Source organism: Tachypleus tridentatus, chromosome 6 (assembly GCF_004210375.1).
Source record: "Tachypleus tridentatus isolate NWPU-2018 chromosome 6, ASM421037v1, whole genome shotgun sequence".
Taxonomy (NCBI): domain Eukaryota; kingdom Metazoa; phylum Arthropoda; class Merostomata; order Xiphosura; family Limulidae; genus Tachypleus; species Tachypleus tridentatus.
Window position 1 is genome coordinate 29883788 of NC_134830.1, and position 9730 is coordinate 29893517.

Genomic DNA, 9730 nt, shown 5'->3' on the forward strand with positions numbered 1-9730 from the left:
GATTTTGAATAAGAGTTGTCTTATTAAGAAGTGAAAATAAGCAATAACACACACACGAATTAAAACTTTACAACGTAATTACTTGGATGAAGCTCACGCCTATATACCAAAGTGTTTTCCTCAGTTAATTTGCTATAATTATTTTTTAGCGTGTATTTTCTTTGAAACTAGTTTATTTGAAGCGACGCGCCTCATTTGGACTTAAATATCTGAATAGTCCTATTTCAGTGGACTTATAAAACTATTATAAAGCCATCGTTTTACAAAAGATTACTTACATTTGTGGAATCTCGTCCACATCATAACGTTACACTTCAATTTAAATCTGTTTTTATCAGTTATATAATCGTCAAATATTCAGATTAACGGTGTTACTAACATGTAGCACCATCTGGTGAAAGTAAAGTAATATTTTAGAATGTAAATTTAATGTAGTCCCTTCTCTGAGAGATGATACCGCTAAAAATCGCTTTTGATACTCGTGGTTGACACAGAAAAGATAACCCATTGTGTAGTTTTGTGCTTAACAACAAATAACCGAACTGAGCCCCTATTTATAGCTTGAAGTCAAATCCTAATTTTTCTTACACAGTTTATGCTTGTGCATAATAATAATTCTTCGTTAGTTTTGTTTTTGAATTTCGCGCAAAGCTACACGAGGGCTATTTGAGCTAGCCGTCCCTGATTTTAGCAGTATAAAACTAGAGGAAAAGCAACTAGTCATCACCATCCATCGCCAACTCTCGGGCTACTCTTTTACCAACAAATATTGGGATTGATTGTACGTTATAACGCCCCCACGGCTGAAAGGGCAAACATGTTTGGTGCGACGGGGCCTCAAACTCGCCACGCTCGGATTATGATTCGAACGCCTCAACCCACCTGGTCATGCCGAGCCTAATAACTCTTCAGCTTAATCAGCTACAGCTCATCATTACGAGATAATTCTGTACAAATCAGATTTAGTTGATGTTAGACAAAATAACCATCTAAATAATTAGCAGATAACTTTTGTTCTGTGTACATTATATACATATAAGAACAAAAACTATTCATGCTTGGCTAATATACATAAACGTAACAGTTGTGAGAGTTTAAACTGTTTAACCTGAATTAACACTAATAAATAGTTCGAAACTGAAAAATAAATATATTTTGTAATGTAGGAAGAAGTCCCTAGGGGATTTAAAACCTGAAAATATAAATACAGTTTATTATTAACGTATTTATTAAATATGTACTACTTTCAAGGGTTTTCGAAAATGTCCGATTTCAAGAGTAAATAAAACCAAAATTCAGAACAACAAATGTTTTCATTTGTTGCATTTCAAGTTCATATGTCACGCTACGTTTTAGTCTACAGTTTGTTTGTTTGTTTGTTTTTGAATTTCGCACAAAGCTACTCGAGGGCTATCTGTGCTAGCCGTCCCTAATTTAGCAGTGTAAGACGAGAGGGAAGGCAGCTAGTATTCACCACCCACCGCTAACTCTTGGGCTACTCTTTTACCAACGAATAGTGGGATTGACCGTCATATTATAACGCCCCCACGGCTGAAAGGGCGAGCATGTTTTGCGCGACCGGGATGCGAACCCGCGACCCTCAGATTACGAGTCGCACGCCTTAACGCGCTTGGCCATGCCGGGCCCTTAGTCTACAGAGTGTAAAATTATTTCTCGTGATTCATGGCAGGCGTACGATTTACTGACGTCATGGTAGTCAATTTATAACTTAAGGTGTCCCTTATGTGACATAATTTTAGTGTCTACTGACTGACACACAGAAGACACACTACTGTTAAAACAGGTGACTCCTCGAACCGTCATTCGGCCCCCTTTCGTAGAAACAAGTCAACAATGGTAATGATCTCACTTACATTGTTAACGTTGGTTCGTTCAAATATACGGTATTCATACTTGAGCAGCAGCCGATAACAAGACAGTTGCTTTCTACTAATTCTGCTTCTGAGAGCGCTACGTTGAACATGATTCACAGAGCAGACCATCTTAATAATATGAAACTTCACGTGTTCGCATCCCGATCGCGCCAAACATGCTCGCTCTTTCAGCCGTGGGGGCGTTATAATGTGACGGTCAATCCTACTATTCGTTGGTAAAAGAGTAGCCCAAGAGTTGGCGGTGGGTGGTGATGACTAGCTGCCTTCCCTCTAGTCTTACACTGCTAAATTAGGGACGGCTAGCACAGATAGCCCTCGAGTAGCTTTGTGCGAAATTCAAAAGAAACAAACAATGAAACAACACTTATGGCTTTAAAATTTACAATATCAATAAAATAACATTTTGAGTTCACTTTCATTTTCACAATATCTTAATGCATAACGAGTAGTTTTTGATATTTTTTTACAATAAGAATTTCCAAATATGATTTACTCTTATAGAAAAAAAAATCTTCCAAAATAAACATGAGAAAAAACTAAGTGTAAGTGTGCAAGGTTTAGCATTTTGTAATGACCTGTGCTTCAGGCGTTTTAAGTTTTTTTACAAATAGCAATAAATACGTAAATAAACTAAGCCTACAGACAAATACCAATCGGGTGTACTCAAAGCATTAACATGAGGTCATCCAGTAAGTAATGTCCGAAAATTTAATACAGAAAGTAGAAGGCTTTAACGACTAAAATATATAGTAGGACGCGTATAAACATGCTCAGACAAAAAAAAAAAACTAACCCAACTCCACTTTTTGAGATCATTAATCAAATAAACCCTTATGAAGACGGATGTGTCTGAGGAGCACATCAGGCATATAATGCTTTATGAGCTTAGAAAAGACGATAGTACAGTAGAAACTGTACGAAACATTCAAGGTGTTTATGGTGCGGAGTCTCTCAAATGAAAGAAAATGTCGAAGGTGGTTTCAGAAGTTCAGGACAGGTGACTACAGCTTAAGTGATGCACCACGTTCGAGTCATTCTGTTGAGTTTAATGATGGCTTGCTTCTAGCTGCACGTGATGAAGATTGTACTGTAGCAGTTGAAGAACTAGCACAGAAGCTTAATGCAACCAGTTTAACAGTTCATTGTCATCTGTAGCAGCTTTAAAAGGTGTCAAAACTTCGAAAATGGGACCCCATGATTTGACAAAAGCCAACCTTAGAACAAGAGTGAACATTTGCACTTCTCTGCACTCTCGTGAACGTAATACACCTTTACTGGATATGTTATTGACTGGAGATGAAAACTGGATAGTTTATAAAAATGTTACGTGTCGCAGACAATGGCTCAATGCAGGTAAACTGGCTAAAGAACAGCCCAAAATGGTCCTCCACCCTAAGAAAGTCTGGTTAAGCGTTTGGTGGAATGTTGTTGGTGTGATCCACTTTGAGTTGCTGCCACTCTATGTAACGATTACATCAGAATTATATGGTCAACAGTTAGAGCGCTTGAATGTTGCACTGAAAGAAAAAAGGCCTGCTTTGTTCAATCATGTTGTGTTACACCAGGATAATTCACAGCCCCATACACCAAGGATCACATCTGTAAAGATTGAAGAGCTAAACTGGGAAAAACTTTCACATCCTCCTTATTATCCAGACCTAGCCTCATCTGATTATCATATATTTCAAAGTTTGCAGAACTATCTTGATAGAAAAGAGCTTGGAACACATAATGTCAAAACTACCCTCTCTGCATTCTTTTTCTCTAAATCCCAAGAACTTTATCGACGTGGCATTCAGGAGTTTGTGAATCGTTGGCAAGAAGTAATTAATAATAATGAAACATACATTATTGATTAACTAACTTTAAAATATTTGAAATCCTTTCTCTTTTTCTAAACCTAAGATCTGACATTACTTAAGTGATGACCTGATAATATTATTTTTAATCCTTAACATGATTTTTATTTGTAAATGACTTAAATAAGATTGAAAAACGGACCAAAAAAGCAACTTATAAAAAATTAAGTGATTCAGTTACTTTTATTAAAGCACTTTTATATATTTCAGAAAATATTAGTTCATCATTATGAATAACACTAATTTACATTCGTGAGATACATGACGCCTTAAACTAGTAATGCGGTCTATAGATCAAATAGCTTGTGCGATATCACATTGCAATATGACATATAATGTGTTTTTCGGAACACTTTTTCTATAGGATTTCCTAATATTTTTTTGTAAAAGGACCTGTTGAAAGTGCACGAGCAACTGTAGTTAATTTCTTTGTCTGTAATTAAGCACAAAGCTACAAAAATGGTTGTCTGTGCCGTGACCACAACAAGTATCAAAAGCCAGTTTTTAACCTTATAATTTCTCAAACGTGCTGCTGCACCAGCAGAGGGTTTGTTTGTGTTTGAATTTCACGCAAAGCTACTCGAGGGCTATCTGCGCTAGCCGTCCCTAATTTAGCAGTGTAAGACTAGAGGGAAGGCAGCTAGTCATCCCCACCCACCGCCAATTCTAGGGCTACTCTTTTACCAACGAATAGTGGGATTGACCGTCACATTTTAACGCCCCTACGGTTGAATGGGCAAGCAGGTTTGGTGCGGCCGGGATTTGAACCTGCGACCCTCGGAATACGAGTCGAATGTCTTAACACACTTGGCCATGCCAGGCCTCCAGTAGAGGGGTTGTGATTTTTATTTTATCTGGAAATCTGCTTGCTACTACGTTTCTAACGGATTACATCCTTGTCCTCTTTAAGAATACATTTGTATAAGTATCGTTTCTATAATTAACCTTAAAATACTGTGGCTCGAATGACAATTTAGTTTAAAAACTAAAACTATTTAAAGTGTTAACCTGCAATAATAAAAAAAAAATTAGCATGAGATTCATGTAACTGGAAAGATATAAAGACATATTTCTATTTATATGTGAATCTCTTAGCAGTATAGTTTTTCTTCCGAAACAGCCCTAACTAGTGTTACTGCCCTGCAGTATTCTGACATCATTCCTATAAAAGAAGCCACAACAATTCAAAGATGAAGATTAGGTATTCCAATTCCTTGAGACGTAATTTATTTTAGGTGGTTTTTAGGCAAGAGCAGTAGAATAATGAGTTACTCTTCGTAGCTTATCCTGAAGCTTTGCATGACCTTAGATTTTTTCATATCCAAGATTATCACTGCAGGATATCTCCTGCCTCAGAGAAATTCACAATTTCCCCTTGATTCATGGTATTTTCCAGTTAGCACCCACTATTGCATCTGCTGGAGAAACATATTTAAATGACAGATTCAAGATCAAGCAGAATGCCCAATTCTTATTAACTGGTCTCAAGTGATCTTGGCCAGAGCTATGATTGTGTTGGTCTGGATGGTGATGACTTGAATTATCTGTGAAGTTTATCCCATATGGTCTCAAAATCACTAGCTATCATTCCACCTTGACAGCTTTCAGTAACCCATGCTTCCCTCGTGCAGAAATCGGTTCTGAGGAGCAATATGTAACCTGTCATTCTGGGTACAGAAGACGCTTTGCAGCATAAACAAAAGTCCTAGTTCCAGAAATGGACTTCTAGGCTCAATGCTCCTCTTACACAACCTTCTCTCTTCATTGGAAAACTCTTTCTTTCTCTCTTGATTGTGAGTAATTCTGGTTGTGTAGAATGTCATTCTGTGAAAAGTGATCCTTTAAACACGTTAACACAAGATTTGAAGTACACAAAATACACAATAACACTTTTAAGTCACAACACCAAAATGTCTCCTTATATCTACTCTGTGTTTACACTCAAGCTCATCAAAACCTGACTTTCGCAACGAGTGTCTTCCTTAAAGTGTGAGGGCAAATATTTACATCATACTGAATTTACCCAAACTCACAGAGTCAAATTTTGTTTGTTTGTTTGTTTTGGAATTTCGCACAAAGCTACTCGAGGGCTATCTGTGCTAGCCGTCCCTAATTTAGAGGGAAGGCAGCTAGTCATCACCACCCACCGCCAACTCTTGGGCTACTCTTTTACCAACGAATAGTGGGATTGACCGTCACATTATACACCCCCACGGCTGGGAGGGCGAGCATGTTTAGCGCGACGCGGGCGCGAACCCGCGACCCTCGGATTACGAGTCGCACGCCTTACGCGCTCGGCCATGCCGGGCCACAGAGTCAAAGCTGAGAATTAAACAAACTGGATAAGATGTATGATGCATGATGAAACATTATTATTAAAAATACAAATTTCCAATGTATTTAGCTCTATTAAACACTGGACAGTCGTCTTTCACTGGACTCGGTAGTGTAAATGCTTATCTACATCTAATATGAAAAATATAGCATTTATCCACTTCTCTTTGTAAGTTAAATTCTTACCACACCACCAAGTACCAAACAAGAGAGTTTTCACACTCTTCTATTTGCTCCTCTACCACTGTGAATAACTGACTTTCTTCCTTCGAGATATCTTTCCGTCACCCAGTCCATTTCAGATTTTGTGTAGTGCCGTTTAATTTTATCTAAACCGAAAACGTCAGACTTATCCATAACGGTTAACGTTACCACGTGATTTGTTATTCTGAATTGACATAGAGGAGCCAATAATCTCAAAATTTCATCTAGGCTAGCAGTAAAGATCATTGTTTTAGTCTACATTCTTGAACAACTTGCAATGTTAGAGCAGAATAAGTATTACCTCCAGAAAATAATAAAGGAAAAGACATGTAAAACGAAATGAATTTAAGAGTTTTCTGAACCAGATGTCGTTCAAAAAAAATCTACCGGGTAATGATAACATTTTTAAATGGCACGGCATGGCTAAGCGTGTTAAGGCATGCAACTCGTAATCTGAGGGTCGCGGGTTCGCATCCCCGTCTCGCCAAACATGCTCGCCCTTTCAGCCGTTGGGGCGTTATAATGTGACGGTCAATTCCACTATTCGTTGGTAAAAGAGTAGCCCAAGAGTTGGCGGTGGGTGGTGATGACTAGCTGCCTTCCCTCTAGTCTTACACTGCTAAATTAGGGACGGCTAGCGCAGATAGCCCTCGAGTAGCTTTGTGCGAAATTTAAAACAAACAAACAAGCCTACCCTGTATCATTTGTAAAAAATAGTTAATCTAAAACCTTCTAAAAATTAGTACATGTTAAACATTTAATAGAGTAATCAGTTGATAAGAATTTGTTTAATAGTGTTTTATAATTTACAAAATAATGCAAAATAATGAAAGGCAAGGTAAATTACTCGAATTGTTCGCAGTTACTTATTTAATGCCCCCCAGTGAAACAAAGGTGTGTGTTGTGCAGACTTACAATTTTAGCATCCGAGTTTCGATACTTGTGGTGTGCATGTACAGATTGCTCATTGAAAAGCTTTATGCTTAGCTACAAACACCAACGTATTCAATATTTAAAAGCATCACAGAGTTCAAAACTAAGCTTTACATTGTGTGTTATATTTTGTAAGCATTTTATTCCCTAACAATGGATAAACTTTATGTTCGAAATACAAATAAAGATATCACTTTAACGAGTTGTTAAAGAAAATATTTTAATTATGTACATATTATATTTTAAAGTTGGACAAATATTTTTGTGCATCTAATGAGGAGTCTTAATGAGTCTATTGACTTACAATGCTAAAATTCGGCATTTAATATTCAGTAACGGATAGAACACAGATAGCCATCGTGTAGTTTTTGCTTAAACAATGGCAACAACAATCTAATGAGATCGGTGCCGTAAACGTTTCAACAGCTTTTCTTTTAACGAAAATAATAATAAAACGTAATTTACTTTCTTACTGCTAGAGGGACAGAGCACAATGCGCAAATGATTTTGCTGCACATAAAGCGTTTTGGGTTTTTTTCAACAGTTAATTTCTAATGAATGTGAGATCACTATATATTTTATATCTCAAATAACTTTCTGAATATTTAGAAATTTCTGGTAATTAAAACATATCAATTATAATTTAAACTAACAGAGTATTTTTATTATTTGTAAAATAGGTAATTTATCAATTACAAGCATTTTGATACTGATAGCACCGATACGTTAAATGTGTTTAAAAAAAAAGTCAAGCGACTACTGACATTGTCAATGGCTACTCGGTGCCACAGCTGCATGTGCTAGAAACCGGGTGTGATACCCGTGTTGGGCACAGCACAGTTAGCCCATTGTGTAACTTTGTGCGTAATTACAAACAAATACTGACAATGCTGTTCATCAGTAGAACAGAGTAAAAACAAAGCGAAGCCAGTAACAACTGATGATAGGTAATGACGCTGTTATTACTGTAACGCTCGTAAACCGTGAAGTAACATAGTTCGATTCACGCGTCTTATTATTCTGTATTTCCAATAAGTTATAGTGTTCTACAGGTTGCATTATATTTGCTGATGTGCTTTTAGTATTACTAATACTAATAGTTGTACTGCTGTAACTCACCTAGTATTATTATTAGTGCTACCTTTAAGCACCAGAGCCATACATCTTTCGTAATATTAGATTATTAGAGAAACGTTAATGTTCAAAATAACAATTTAATAAAAAATACACAACCATATTTTTATTCATCAGGATCAGGATGGAAAGCTCTGATACTCATAGTCGAATATTACAGTAGCAACAGTGGTTTGTTTAAGCAGTATTGATATTAATGCTATTGAAATGGGAAGCTATACTCAAGCTGCAATTTTTTTAATATTATAAATTATTAGTACCTTCTGTAATTATTACGTAGTGTAATTAAACAAATGGATGTATTAAGTCTTAACAAGAACACTTCTTTTAATGCCCAACAGTGATCTCAGAATTTAGATTAGTGTTATTATGTGTGTTTTTCTTATAGTAAAGCCACATCGGGCTATCTGCTCAGCCCACCGAGGGGAATCGAACCCCTGATTTTAGCGTTGTAAATCCAGAGACATACAGCTGTACTAGCGGGGGGCTAGTGTTACTAAATAGGCACTTCAGTTCTCCTCCCGAAACTTGGTCTCTTTTTCTTTGGAATTTTTAATCTTCTTGTATGGAACTGCCTTTAGATATTAATGGTTAGCTTTCAGACTTTAAACTATATTCATTAACTTGTTTTCATACAAATTCTTATAAATACCTATCAATTTTGTAGATTAAAATAATAAAAATGTTTATATTTGTAACTTACTGGTTGGTAAATGGTCAGTTACTGATTAAGCCTACATCTGGATAGACTAAAAAAAATTGTTAATTATGAAACATCAAATCATAATCTCATAATTCCCCATTTCCTTCATTAAATGTAAAACTAAACTCTGAATCTGGTCCTGATTCCAAAATTATTCAACTTTGGTTTGTTAAGCTGCTGAGCACAGAAATTTGAACCTCATTGATGATACGCTGCAGAAATAAACGTGCCTCAACTTAAATTTGTCTGACCTTTCTAAATTTAAAATTTATGACCTCTTAAATATTATCCCATTGTCCTCAGATTTCAGCATGAAAATAATTTGATATATACATCACATTACACAGTAATTCTTTAATAATTTTGAATGCTTTAATCAAATGAACCCTTATTTCACTCTGTCTTTTTGTTGTTGTTGTTGAAAGGGAACAAGTTACAAGGAATTTTATCCTCTTATGACAGCCCATCTATTCATGAAATTATTCTGGTTCTAGTAGATGGATGGATGAAGCATTTTTGAATTGATCAGGCAATTCAGAATAGTATATCAGTATTGGGGGGTTTGAGGGCATATACCCTAAGAAAATTTTGAAAAATAGTTGCTCTGATATCGTATTTTCCGGTTAATAAGCCGAATCGCCGAATAAGCCGAGGCCAATTTTCAGCTA